Source organism: Oryctolagus cuniculus, chromosome 2 (assembly GCF_051225735.1).
Source record: "Oryctolagus cuniculus isolate XC-2025 breed Fujian yellow rabbit chromosome 2, ASM5122573v1, whole genome shotgun sequence".
NCBI classification, from domain to species: domain Eukaryota; kingdom Metazoa; phylum Chordata; class Mammalia; order Lagomorpha; family Leporidae; genus Oryctolagus; species Oryctolagus cuniculus.
Genome location: NC_142868.1, coordinates 68,453,122 through 68,467,041, shown reverse-complemented (window position 1 = coordinate 68,467,041; position 13,920 = coordinate 68,453,122). Strand labels below are relative to the sequence as shown.

Genomic DNA, 13,920 nt, shown 5'->3' with positions numbered 1-13,920 from the left:
TTCTCTGATCTTTTGAATTTTTTGGTTTCAATTTTTTTGTTATCTAATTTTAATTATTTCTTTTCTTGTACTGTTTTTGAGTTTGGTTTGTTATTGTTTTTCTACCTCATTGAAATACATTCATAGCTCATTTATTTGGTATCTTTCCAATTCTTGATATAGGCACCAATTGCTATATACATTCCTCTTAACACTGCTTTTGCCATATCCCATAAGTTTTGCTATGTTGTATTTTCATCTTTATTCGTTTCCAGAAATTTTTAAATTTCTTTTCTGATTTCTTCAGTGACCCACTGTTCATTCAGGAGCATATTGTTCAGTCTCCATGTGTTGTATATGTTCTAGAGATTCCTGAGTTGCTGATTTCCAGCTTCATTCCATTGTAGTCAGAGAAGATGCATGATATGATTTTGATTTTTTTATTTGCTTTGACTTGCTTTATGGCCTAGCATGTGGTCTACCCTAGAGAAGGTTCCATGCACTGGTGAGAAGAATGTGCATTCTGCATTTGTAGGATGAAAAGTTCTGTAGTTATCTGTTTGGTCCATTTGGTCTATAGTGTTAACTCTACTGTTTGCTTGCAGATATTCTGTTTGCTTGATCTGTCCATTGCTGAAAGTAGGATTTTTTAAAAAAGATTTATTTATTTATTTATTCAAAAGAGTTACACAGAGAGAGTAGAGGCAGAGAGAGAGAGAGAAAGTGAGAGAGGGGTCTTCCATCTGATAGTCCACTCCCCAATTGGCTACAATGGCCAGAGCTGCATTGATCCGGAGCCAGGAGCTAACTCCAGGTCTCCCACGCGGGATTAGGGGCCCAAAGACTTGGACAATCTTCTCCTGCTTTCCCAGGCCATAACAGAGAGCTGGATTGGAAGTGGTGCAGCCAGGTCTTGAGCTAGTGCCCATATGGGATGCCAGCGCTTCAGACCAGGGTGTTAACCCATTGCGCCACAGGGCTGCCCTGAAAGTGGGATATTCAAGTCCCCGCTACTACAGTGTTTGAGTCTATGTCTCTCTCTAGATTCATTAACATTTCTTTGAAATAGTGGGTGACCTGCAATTAGGTGCATAAACATTTATAATAGCCTCATCTTCCTGTTGAGTTGAACCCTTAATCATTACATAGTGCCTTCTTTGTCTCTTTTAACAGTTTTTGTGTGAACATCTATTTTGTCTGATATTAGGATGATTATACCAGCTCTTTCTTTGGTTTCTGATATCATGTAATATCTTTTTTTTATCCTTTGACTTTCAGTCTGCATGTGTCTTTGTTGGTGAGATGTGTTTCTTGTAGGCAGCAGATAGATGGGTTTTGTTTTTTAATCCATTCAGCCAGTCTGTGCCTTTTTACTAGAGAGTTGAGGCCATTTACATTCAAGTTGACTATTGATAAGTAAGGACTTGGCCCTGCCATTTCCCCATAAACATTCCTATTGTTTACTTTGGATTTCCTTTGTACTTTTACTGGGAGATTTTCTGCCCTCATCTTCTTTCATAGTGATGACACTGTTTCTGTGTGTAGTGCATCCTTAAGTACCTTTTGTAATGCTGGACGAGTACTGACAAACTCAATCTCTGTTGTGGAAGGTCTTTATTTCACCTTCATTTGTAAATGAGAGCTTTGCAGAGTACAGTATTCCAGGTTGACAGTTTTTTTCTCTTAGGACTTGGAATGTATCTCATTTCTGATGAGAATTCAGCTGTGAGTCTAATTGGAGAGCCTCTGAAAGTAACCAGGCATTTCTCTCATGCACATTTTAGAATCTTTTATGCTTTACTGTGGAGAGTTTGACTACAACGTTTTGTGGCAAAGATCTTTTCTGATCGTGTCTATTAGGAGTTCTAAGTGCTTCCTTTTTGGACATCCCTTTCTTTATGTAATTATTTCACTAAAATGGCCTGCTAATCCATTCCATCTTTCCACCCTTTCAGGAACTCCTAAGACCTGTATGTTGGGTCATTTGTTAGTATCCCATAAATTCCAATGGTGTTTTTCAGTTTTCCAATTCCCCCCCCCCTTTTTTTTTTTTGTCCATAAAATTTTCAAAGGTTTGTTTTCTAACTTGGATATTCTCTCTTCTGCCTTACCAAGTCTGTTCTTATGGCTATCCATAGTACTTTTATTGGTTCTACTGAATCCTTCATTTCTAATAATTCCTTTTCACTTCTCTGTAAAATTTCAGTTTCATGGGAAAAAGTCTCTTTCATGCCATGTACAGGTTTCTTTAGTTAATGAATTTGCTTCTGATTACTTCTAGGTAATCCTGTGATTAGTTTTTTAATTCCATTTCTGGTGTTTTGTCAGTCTCTTCATCTTCACATTCTGGTATTGAAATGTTGTGTTCTTTTGGGGGTGTCACGTTGTCCTTATCCTTGTTTCTTGAATTTCTGCATTTATTATTAGGTATTTGTGGTGATAGTTGTTGGGTTTTTTTTTGTTTGTTTTGGCCCTGTGATGGCTTTTATCTTTGAACTTTGCCTCTGCTGTTTCAGTAATAACCTGAGTGTGTGCTAGGAGTGATCAGGGAGCTCTGTTCAGTGCTCCGGGTGAGGGATGTGTCCAAGGTGACACCCAAGTTAGGTATGGTAAATTTTTTTTTTTATCAGAGGGGAAGTTTGTTCAGCTATGTTGGTATATTCTCATGCTCCCTTCCTCTCTAAGGAGACCAGCGCCTGGGCAATAGCCCCAGTGGGTACAACTCTCATCCATGCTGCCACGAGAACAACTCAAAGTATCCCTGCAGTCCTCGGGGTGGACATGGATCCTGTAGCAGTGACCCTCACCAGGGAATCAGGGACCTCCAGCATGTGGAGCCGCCACAGTGACTGCCCAGAGACCCAGCCACACCCTGCGCTCTCCGATGCAGCCAGTGTTTTCACAGTCATAGACACGAGGCTCCCACAGTCACGGGCACCCAGCCCCCTGTCAGTTATCCCACCCAGACTCAGGAATTTCCTCTCGGCAGGTTGCTGGGCACATGGACCCCAGTGGGCCCAGCTGTTATGTGTGTCCAAAATGCTGCCTGCCCTCTCAGCTCGTTACAGGACAGGACACTGGTGCCGGCGGGTCAGGGAGAAACAGAAACCCTGTTCACTGTCTCCCCTCCAGGCTCCAATCCAGACTCATACCACACTCTTCCCACAGCCTTCTTGCCAGTGGCTTGGCCTGCAGCAGTCTGGTGTCTCCTCACTCCAAAGCTGGTGCTGAGGCTCTTGGTCGCTGGGGTCCTGAGTTGTGTGCATCCACACCCTCCACGTAGATCCACAGTGTCCCTCTAATGGTTTCTTCTGCCTTTTTCTCCCTAACTGTGCCCTGAGGTTGCAGCCTCTCACCTTTATTTTTCTTAACCATCTTCATCTAGACTAGAGCAGTAAGCTCCCTTCCTATTCTGCCCTCTTGAAAACACTATCAGCATTTATGTTGTATAACTGTATGACAATCCATCTCCAGAATTTTCTCATCTATCCTAACTGAAACCCTGTACCACAATCCCCCCTTCTCCCTTTGTCCCAGCCCTTGGTAACTCCCATTCTACTTTCTTTCTCTATGAATTGGACTGCTTTAACACCTGTTATAAGAGGTATCATAGAATATTTGCCCTTTTGTAGCCAGTTTATTTAATGTAATGTCTTTAAGGTTCATCCCTCCTGTAACATATGTCAGCATTTCCTTTTTATAGCTGAATAATATTCCATCCTATGTATGTACCACATTTATCCATTCGTCTGTTGATGGATGTTGGTTTGCTTCCACCTGTTGACTGTTGTGAATAATGCTGTAATTTACATGGTTGCACAATTTCTCTCTTCTGGAACCTGCTTTCACTTCTTTAGGAACATAGCCAGAAGTGGAGTGGCTGGTTGATACAGGAGTGCTGTGTTTGTATTCAGAACATGCTGTGCTGTCTTGTGCAGTGACTGCAGCATTTCAAATTCCCACCAGCAGTGCACAGGGTCCCAACTGCTGCTCATCCTCACCTACACTTACTTTGTTTTTTATACTAAGAGATACAACATAATAGCTTAATGTGGTTTTGATTTGCGCTTCCTAAATGACTAGTAGTTATTAGGCATCTTCTTAATGTTCCTATTGGTCAGTTGAACATGCTTTTTGAAGAACTGTCTATTCAAACTCTGCCTGTTTTTCAATTGGGTTTTATTAAGTTGTAAACATTCAGTTGGAATGGTTCCACTTGGAGATTTGGGATTTGTCTGTTGTGTTGTTGTTATTCACAGCAGCAGGGTAAATAACTCCTTTCCTGGTGAAGAGAGTAGAGAGTCCATTGCTAGTTTCACTCTTGTGCAGTTGATCAGTAATGGTGCCTGTGCCAGCCCTGGGGCTCAGGCACTGTCAGCTTCCTTGGAGTCAGAGGCCGCAGGCTCACTGCTGTCCCCCTGGGCCAAGTGCTCCCTGCCACGGGGGCGGGGACTGGCGCTCTGCCTGTGACTCCGCTAAGCACCTGCGTCTCCGCTGCTGTCCGAGTCACTGTCACTGCACCACAGGCTCATCGTGCTCGTCAGAGTCGGCATCGACCTCTAGATCGGCATCGCAGCCAGAGATCATCTGCTTGTCCCAGGAGGCCTGGGCTCTCCTGCTCGCCACTGCCACTCTTGTCACTCACCTCGTCCCTGTCACCCCTCTCCTGTTCACTCTCGCTGCCCGAGCATGCGTCTTCACTGCCGCTGCCCTTCTCACCCTCATCTGTCAGGGAGCAGAGAGGTGCGAGTCACAGTTCCCGTCCCGCTCCTGGGGCCCCAGCGCTGGCCTGACCTGCCTGACCTGAGCCCCCAGCCTCGTTCTCTCCTGCCTCCATCTCTCCTCTTTCCCCTCCTCGGGTTCCTGGTTTTCCGCCTGGGCTTTGCATGCCTGCTGGAAGCAGCAGAACTGGAGGGGGCGGGGGAAGGCAAGTGCTGTATTAGGCTCTGTCCTTCCCCTCACCTACCATTCTCCCCTGGCCAGCAGAGCCTTGCTACCTGGGCTTCCAGCTCAGGTAGACACACCCCGTGTTTGAGGACCACAGGCAGGGCCTTGGAGCCTGACTGCACCCCAGCCTTGCAGCACTTCCCGAGGGAGACCCTGGAGTGGGCGTGAGATGGGGGCGTGGAGGAATGTTTCCCTCCTCAGTGAGGACGCAAGTCGGACGAGGTTCCCTTTCCGTGTGTGGCCCAGCACAGACCAGAATAAACACATATTGAAGAAGGGAGACAATCTCAAGGGATTGGGGGTGGGGTGGGGAAGATGGTCAGTTTGTCTTGCCCCATGCTATGTCTGTCTACATATTTGTACACATACACACATATCTTCAGAAGGTAGTGGGAAACAAAAGATTAACTTGGTACAAAAAATTGAAATATGTACATAATTTTTTAAAAGATTTTATCTATTTGAAAGTCAGGGTTACACAGAGGAATGGCACAGAGAGAGGTCTTCCATCTGGTGGTTCACTCCTCAGATGGCTGTGACGGACAGAGCTGCACCGATCTGAAGCCAGGAGCCAGGAGCTTCTTCTGGGTCTCTCACACAGGTGCAGGGGCCCAAGGACTTGGGCCATCTTCCAGTGCTTTCCCAGGCCATAGCACAGAGCTGGTCGAAAGTGGAGCAGCCGGGTCTTGAACCGGCACCCATAAAGGATGCCGGCACGTCAGGCCAGGACATTAACCCGCTGCGCAACAGTGCTGGCCCCTGTACATATTTTATAAAATGTTTCCTGTGAGCTTTCTGAATATTCTGCTTATGCATAGATTTTTTTTTGCTCCAAAATAAACATTTTAATATTCCCCCCAAAAAATAACTTATGCAATTGACAGTTCATTATTTAAGCAGCTGTATGTCTGGAAAATTTTGCTTGCATTTGCACTGGTGTGCTAAAATTTGAGCCTGAAGAAATAGTAGCTTGAGTCTTACCAGGACTCCCTCCCCCTGCAGCACTTCTGGCCACCTCACTGCCCTGCCAAGTTCATTACCACCATAAGCCCAGCCTAGTGCACCGAGGTCTCCTGTACTCTCCTTTCCTGGGCAGCCAGAGCATCCTCCCTCCTCCAAGCATCTCCTTTCTATGCCTTTCTACCAGGACCAGTTCTTTGGTCATCTTCTTCAATCGAGGTGACTTTTTATGCCATTCAAAGGCTCTAGCAACCCAGAGTGAAAGAGAGGAAGGGGAGTGATATGGAAAAGCATTTGGGAGTGGCCTGTAGGACTGATTTTGGTTTTGTTAACCATTTAAACACAGACAGTGTAGTACTCCAGTATCAGGGAATGGACACTGCCCACATAGACCACTGAAGTTGTACATTTTTGGTCTTGTATAGATCCTCCCCTACACAGCACTGCTATATATGCTGATGAAGAAGAACTCTCCCAACACTGTGGGTCATCTGTCCCTTCAACTCCTCCAGGAAAAGCAACGAAAGAAAGGTAGGGTTACGTCAAGCCATTGTTGGTTCACGCTCTGAGATTTCTGGGAAGTTCTTCAAGTTAGAAGCTAATAAAACCCAAGTTTTGACATTTATTTTGAGAGTGTGAACATTAAAAACTAATTTCTCTATAATTGGCCTTACCTATAATAATTTTTGTAATTAACATAATTGACACTTGAATGACCCAGAATACCTGCCTGTAGTGGTCTCGTTTGTTTCCTTCTGCTGTAGTAATAGGAATACTTTTCCCCCTTCTAGTAATAGAATGGTTTTAGCTGGACACATGGCTGTCAGAATTCTAAACATACTGTCTCCGTGCTGTTGCAGCTGAGATGTGTGTGTGTGATTAGATTCTAGCTAAAATGGAGTCTAACTTCTGAAAGTCTCTTTGTGGGGAGGATTGTGCTCTTCTGTTTTCCATCCTTCTTCCTCCTAGTTAGAATGGGATGTGGTGGTGAAGACCGAGCAACCATGTTGGGCCGTGAGGCAGTGTACTGAGAGAGCAATGGATACAAGGCACCTGGGTCTCCTGATAACGGGACTACTACACCAGCCCTAAATTATTCTGGAGTTTGGCCAAGAAGGAAAGACAAGTGTCTTATCTGAGCCATTTTGGGAATATATTTTTTACAATGTGCAGCCATCCTAATTCTCTCTCGTAAACTTGGTAAAGAGAGTTTTATCCTTATCCTAAGAGCAGTTGGAGGGTTTTAAGTAGGGGATGACATGGTAGGATCTACATTTAAAAATTACCAGTCTGAGCCATCGCCGTGGCTCACTAAGGTAATCCTCCACCTTGTGGCACTGGCAAACCTGATTCTAGTCCCGGTCACTTCACCGGGTTCTGTCCCAGTTGCCCCTCTTCCAGGCCAGCTCTCTGCTGTGGCCAGGGAGTGCAGTGGAGGATGGCCCAGGTGTTTGGGCCCTGCACCCCATGGGAGACCAGGAAAAGCACCTGGCTCCTGGCTCCTGCCATCGGATCAGCACGGTGCACTGGCCGCAGCGCGCTGGCCGTGGCGGCCATTGGAGGATGAACCAACGGCAAAGGAAGACCTTTCTCTCTGTCTCTCTCACTGTCCACTCTGCCTGTCAAAAAAAAAAAGAAAATGGGTAGTCCTGTTCTCTAATTACGTGTTCTAATCTCCATTCCCTGTCTTTCTCTGCCCCCTGGTGGATACAGTGCCAAATAGCAAGTTCCACAGAAGCTCACTAGAAAAAAGCCAAGAGGCAGGCTAGGGAGGCGCTCTCTCATCCAGGGACCCCCATAGTCTTTACCTCTAATCTTCATGGTATTCTGTAGGACAAATAAGTGTATTTTCAGCTAAATAGCAAACAAGCGATTCCAAAATATGGAACTAATATACAAAGGGTCTTTATGTCTACCACCATACTGCCCTGAAACGTGGCTACCTTGTTTAAAAACCTCATGAAAAATATGTTTTATGAAACAAAATGAATTTCAATTTTCTTGCACCAAAATAACCTCATCCTTTAATTCAGTTTTCTTCTCACTTTTTGGAGCCGACTCGTATGCATCATTGCACTCCCCAGGGAACCGTCTGTGCCCACTCACTCACTTTTTCCCAAGCACCCAAGAGTCATGGAGCACTCTCCTTCTGTGGTTTGTAGCATAAAAGCAGTAGGTGCCCCCTTAATCATGAGAATGATGACGTAACTGAAGGACTCGTCCCCAGGTGTCCTCCCGGGTTCTGAAGTCACCTGTTCCCCAGGATCTCTGGGGTTCCCCAGGGCCTTACAGGCATCGCTCCAAGGATCTGCTGGGCTTCTGACCCACTGCCTCCACTCCTGTGTTTCCAGCCACTTCCAGCACCCCTGCCTCACCTGACCCTGAAGTCCAGCCTGCCTTCTTTGCTACCCCCAACCACAAGACACGCTGACACCAGGAGGCTGGTGAGCTTGTGGTGGAGTGAGAACAGCGCATCACAGGCACCGTCTGGCGATGGAAAGATTGGCCATGGCTTCCGTAGCCTGTGACTTGGCATTCCCCCTGGGGAGTTCCCCATGGGCTGGATCCTGCCCTGGCTGTGGCTTCCCCTGTCTGCTCTTCTCCGTGGCCAGCCTCCTGCCCCCACTTTTCTGTTGTCCTAGGATGAGCTTTGCAGATCCCCTCCTCCCAGGGCACTCTCATGACCTGGGCAGCACTGTGTTGACCTGGCAGCACTCTGCGTGACTTGGGCAGCACTGTGTGTGACCTTGGCAGCACTGCGTGTGACCTGTGTACCACTGTGTGTGACTTGGGCAGCACTGTGTGACCTTGCAGTGGAGGGAAACGCTGGTTCATGGGAGGCCTCCCACAGGTTGTGAGTGCTGGCTGTTTTGCAGGCTACCTAGACATGACCCAGAAAAGGAAAGGAAGTGCTGTGTTTAACTTCTGAGAGGTAGAAATGAGCCTCATGCGTTTAGGGAACAGGATAAGCAAAGCACAGAGCTTTCAGTGAGACAGGAGCTCCAAGGAGAGACAGGAAGTCAGTCATGGAGAGCCTATGTCTCCCGTAATTAAGTCTCTGGCTTACACCTTAGGCCACGGCCATTCCCTTCCATTAAATGCCGATGCCGTTTTTAACACAGCCATGCATAAGGGAGCCTAAGGCAGCTGACTTTCCTCTCACACCTGTATTAGCTGGACACTGTTGTCTGCTCTAGAGTTGTTTCAAAATAATAAAGTCCATGGACACAGTTTGTGTGCCTGAGTCTGGTGTTTCGATGGGTGCTGACTGGCAAACTGGGGCACAGATACAGGGACACGGCTCTCAGCTAGAGCTGGCTGCGTTTTTAGGAAAAAAGTATAAAGTCCAACGCCTAGGTACAGAGATAGCAAGAGAGAGAAGTTCAACACAGCGTGTTACAGTATCTAGTAACTCTTTATTTCCACCCAAGACTGTCTGTCCCGCTGGGACTCACTGCCACCCGTGTCTGATGCTGCGCCTGCCTTTCCCCTCGGAGACGGAGGCGTGGACCACGTTCTGCTTATGTCACCAAAGTCTTCCTCGCTACCCGCCAAGCACCATGCCTCTGACTCTATCAGACCGTATCGATGTTTCAGGACTGGAAAACCACAATATCTGTGACTGCGAAAAATGCATGACTTTAGGACTGTAACAGGCTTTAAAGCAGAACATACATTCTCTTTCTGCTTCTCCCAATGTTTTTCTGATTAAGATTTTATAATTTTACTCCCATTCATGTTTTCACAGAAACCTGCACTCTGTGCCTAAGTGTCTCTCTTTTAGAATTTACTTATTTTTAAAATGTTTATTTATTTATTTGAAAGGCAGAGTTGGGCGGGGGAGAAAGAGAGAGAAAGAGACAGAGAGACATAGAGAAAGAAAGAGAGAGATTTTCCATTTGTGGGTTTATTCCCCAGATGGCTGCAATGGGCAGAGCTGGGCTGTCCTGAAGCCAAGAATCGGGAGCTTTTTCTGGGTCTCCCATGAGGGTGCAGGGGCCCAAGTACTTGGTCCATCTTCAGGCTCATTAGCAGGGAATTGGATTGGAAGTAGGACAGCTGGGACTTGAACCAGAATCCATATAGGATGCCGGGGCTGCAGACGGCAAATTTACCTGCTACACCACAGTGCTGGCCTCCATGATTCCATTTTCTTTACTGATTAAAAATAACTTGAGGGGGTAAGCATCTGGTGTGGTGGTTAAGAAGCCACTTAGGATACCCTGAACCCACATCTGGGTGTTGGGATTCACATTGTAGCTCTGCTCCTGATTCTAGCTTCCTGGAATGTGCAGCTTGGGAGGCAGCAGGTAATGGCTCAAGTGACTGTGTCCCAGAACCCACATGGGAGATTTGGATGGAGTTCTGAGCTCCTGAGCCTGGGCCTGCCCTGGCTATTGCAGATACTTGGAGAGTGATCCACCCAAGCTTAACTCCACCATGCACAGACTTTTGGGGAACCCCCGTGTCCCCATGCACTCACACAGTCCTAGTGGAGAAGTGGGTAAATAGTTCCTGGCATGCAGGTGTGTGCTGCGGGGACACATGATGGCACATGAGCATGCGGGGCTGTGTCCCAAGGGCTGGGAACAGAACCCACATAGCCCAAGGTTAGAGGCAGCCCCAGGTGTCTGAGGGGTGGGGCAGCCAGCCCACAGGCCAGGGGGTCCAGGGAGCAGTCTGCAGAGGCGGCTTTAGGTCAGTTCCAGAGGCACATTTTATGTCAGCTCACAGAGTGCACACACAACAGCTAACTTACATTACCCAGAATGCTCTCAATCAGCCAGTGTAAGGAACAGTAAGACAACAGAATGAGAACAAAAGAAAGACAAGTTACTTACTTGTGGACTGCAAAAGATCCGCAGACACTGACGGATCTCATGGGATCTGAGGGTGCCATGGTAAACCTGCATTAGAACTGGGATCCGGATCTCCAGGACAGGATCAGCCCGTTCATTCATTTATTCTGTCTGCCCTGCCCCCAGCCCCTTCTCTCACCTCTCTGTCCCTTGGACTTCATCTTGGACACAGGCTTTCTTCCCAGGAGAGAGGGCTTCCACCATCCTGGCATTCACAGCCCCCAGTGGAAGCCCTCCAGATGGAGAACTCTCTTCCTGGTACCTCTGTCTCCTAACCGGCAGAGCCCTGGCATGGACGCTACCTGCATTATGAGCTCATCCAGCTCAGGCACTGTGACCAGGGGTGGCCACCCAGGGGGCTGTGCCTGTGTCCCCTGCCCTTCCTGGCCACGGGTGAGGGTGATGTTTCGGGTGTCGTTGCCCCACTAAAGAGACATTGTGTAGACACTTTCTCTGTTGATGAGTAACCTGGCTGTCACTGGTTCTGCATGTCCACCCCATTAGCACATGGTCCCCAGCAGACTTTACCTGAGTACAAGGGCTCTCATCAGCTTGATAAAACACATCAAAACATGTGCAGATTATTTATCACCACACCCAGTGAACCAAGTTTGACAAAAGTCTGTGACAGCTCCCTGAGGACAAGCAAAACTCCTTTACTTCACTGATATCAGATTTGGAGGGAGAAAGAAACCTTGGTTCTTGGGGACTGGTGTATGGCACAGCGGGCTAAGACACTGCTTATGATGCCAGCATCCCATAGTTGAAGTGCCTGTTCAAGCCCTGGCTCCAAGCCAGCTCCCTACTAACACACCTGAGAAACCAGCGGCATATGGTCCAAGTACCTGGGCACCTGCCACCCCCGTGGTAGACCTGGGTGGAGTTCTAGGCTTTTTAAAAAGATTTATTTTTTTATTTTTTTATTTTATTTTTTGACAGGCAGAGTGGACAGAGAGAGAGACAGAGAGAAAGGTCTTCCTTTGCCATTGGTTCACCCTCCAATGGCCGCTGTGGCCAGCGCGCTGCGGCTGGCACCCTGCGCTGATCCAATGGCAGGAGCCAGGTACTTATCCTGGTCTCCCAGGGTGCAGGGCCCAAGGACTTGGGCCATCCTCCACTGCACTCCCTGGCCACAGCAGAGAGCTGGCCTGGAAGTGGGGCAACAGGGACAGAATCCGGTGCCCATAGCAGGACTAGAACCTGATGTGCCAGCACCGCTAGGCGGAGGATTAGCCTAGTGAGCCACGGCGCCGACCAAAAACATTTATTTTTTTGAAAGGCAGAGTTACAGAGAGAGAGGGAGGAATACAGACAAACAGACACCACATGCACACACACACACACACACACACACACACACAAGGTAGAAGGGGAGAGGGAGAGAGAGGGAGAGAGAGACAGACAGACATACAAAGAGAGAGGTCTTACATCTGCTGGTTCACTTCTTAAATAGCCACAATGGCAAGGGAAGTGCCAGGTGGAAGCAGGAACCAGGAGCTTTCTGGGTCTACACTGTGGGAGAAGCAGCCTAAGCATCTGGGTCATCTTTCGCAGCTTTCCCAGGCACATTAGCAGGGAGCTGGATTGGAAGTGGAGCAGCCGAGACTCAAGCCAGCACCCATATGGGATGCCAGTACTGCACCGCTGGCTGAACCCATTACACCATAGTGCCAGCCCCGTAGGCTCCTGGCTTTAAACTGACCCTCCCTAGCTGTTGCGGCCATGTACGAAGTGAACCAGAGGATGGAAGATCAATCCCTCTCTGTCCACGGATCTCTCAAATAAATAAATCTTAAAAGAAACTGTTATGCCCAGATCGCTGAATCCCCAAAAATCACCAGAGACTTGATCTCACCGAAATGCAAAAGCAAGGTTTATTCTGGAAGTACAAGCTGCGGCAGGGACCTCATCTAACCAACCGATGCAGCGGAGGTCAGAGGAAGGCCCTGAGCTTTGTTCGGGAGCGTTTTTAAAGGAAAAAGCTGCAGGGTTACATCAGCAAGGGTTTGGGGTACAGGGCTACAGTGGATTGAACGGTGCCATTCCTGGGAGCTCTTGGTTGGACGAGGCTGATCCTGATTGGCTTGGGCCCAGGGCATTTCCTTATTTGGTAACTGTTGAATGTTTGCTTTTACAGGAACTTGGGCCTACTCCAGAAAATGGAGGCTGCTTTTTAAAATGGAGGCGCCTTGGCTCTTCAGAACTGAGGCGCCAGTGCTGTGGCATAGCAGGTAAAGCTGCCACCTGTGACACTGGCAACCCATATCAGGAGGCTGGTTTGAGTCCCGGCTGCTCTGATTCTGATCCAGCTCCCCGCTAACATGCCTGGGAAGGCAGAGGAAGATGGCCAACTACCTGGGGCATTGCCAACTGAGGGGAGACCTGGATGGAGTTTGGGTGCCTGTCTTCAGACTGGCCTAGTCTAAGCCATGGTAGCCATTTGCGGGGGGGGGGGGGGACAGGTGAACCAGTGAATGAAAGTTCTCTCTCTCCCCCTCTTTCCTCTCTCTCTCTCTCTCTGTCCCCACCCGTGTGTGTTTATTGTCTCCCTGTATCTGTAACTCCACCTTTCAAATAAATAGTTTTAAATAGTTTAAATAGTTTAAAAACAGTCTAATAAGACATTTTCTTAGCAGTTTCCTTTGGGATTTACACCGCATTGAATTCTTGGGGCAGTGCCCACAGAGATTCCGCCTCCTCATTTTAGTCCAGCGTGGACAAGATAGGACTTTCCGCAGCATGTTCAGGCTACTGCTGAGCAGAGCTGGGGGACACAGAGTCCTCAGGGCCATCACTTACCTTGGGGGAGATGAATTTTCTAAAACCAGGTGGGTCTGCAAGGCTCCCACCAGCACTGGGGAGGAGTGATGAGAAGGAGAGCTGTGGTGTGTCTCTCGTCCTTGCCGACGCTGCTTTGCAGTCCGGATGGGAACTCTGTTTTTCCTCGAACTGGGTTACTTGAAGGGACTTGGAAAACCTCATGGAAAATGGAAATAAAGGATGAGCTTATTTGTTGCAGTTTTTGAAATTCATGCATAGGAGAGGGGATACAAAACATTCACGGGAAAAGTATGATAAGGACAAACTATGCACAGGTTTTCAAAAGTTTTTGCACCTAAATAAATTTTGAATTCTATATCTGGTGATGTTTTGGTAGTATCCTGAGTTTCATCTT

At 47.7% G+C, this 13,920-nt stretch overlaps 1 long non-coding RNA gene across 3 annotated transcripts in view; it reads left to right on the top strand.

The window, feature by feature from the left end:
- LOC149127814 (uncharacterized) overlaps positions 1–13,354 on the top strand; it is a 36,393-nt gene extending 23,039 nt beyond the window's left edge. For 2 of the 3 annotated variants that reach the window (XR_016229050.1, XR_016229051.1), the window contains 2 exons: positions 6,312–6,417; positions 12,883–13,354. This is a non-coding gene — a long non-coding RNA (uncharacterized LOC149127814). Of the gene's footprint in view, positions 1–6,311; positions 6,418–8,237; positions 9,120–12,882 lie in introns of those variants that run through there. The other variant, XR_016229052.1, reaches the window with a different exon arrangement.
- Positions 13,355–13,920: the final 566 nt, after the last annotated feature.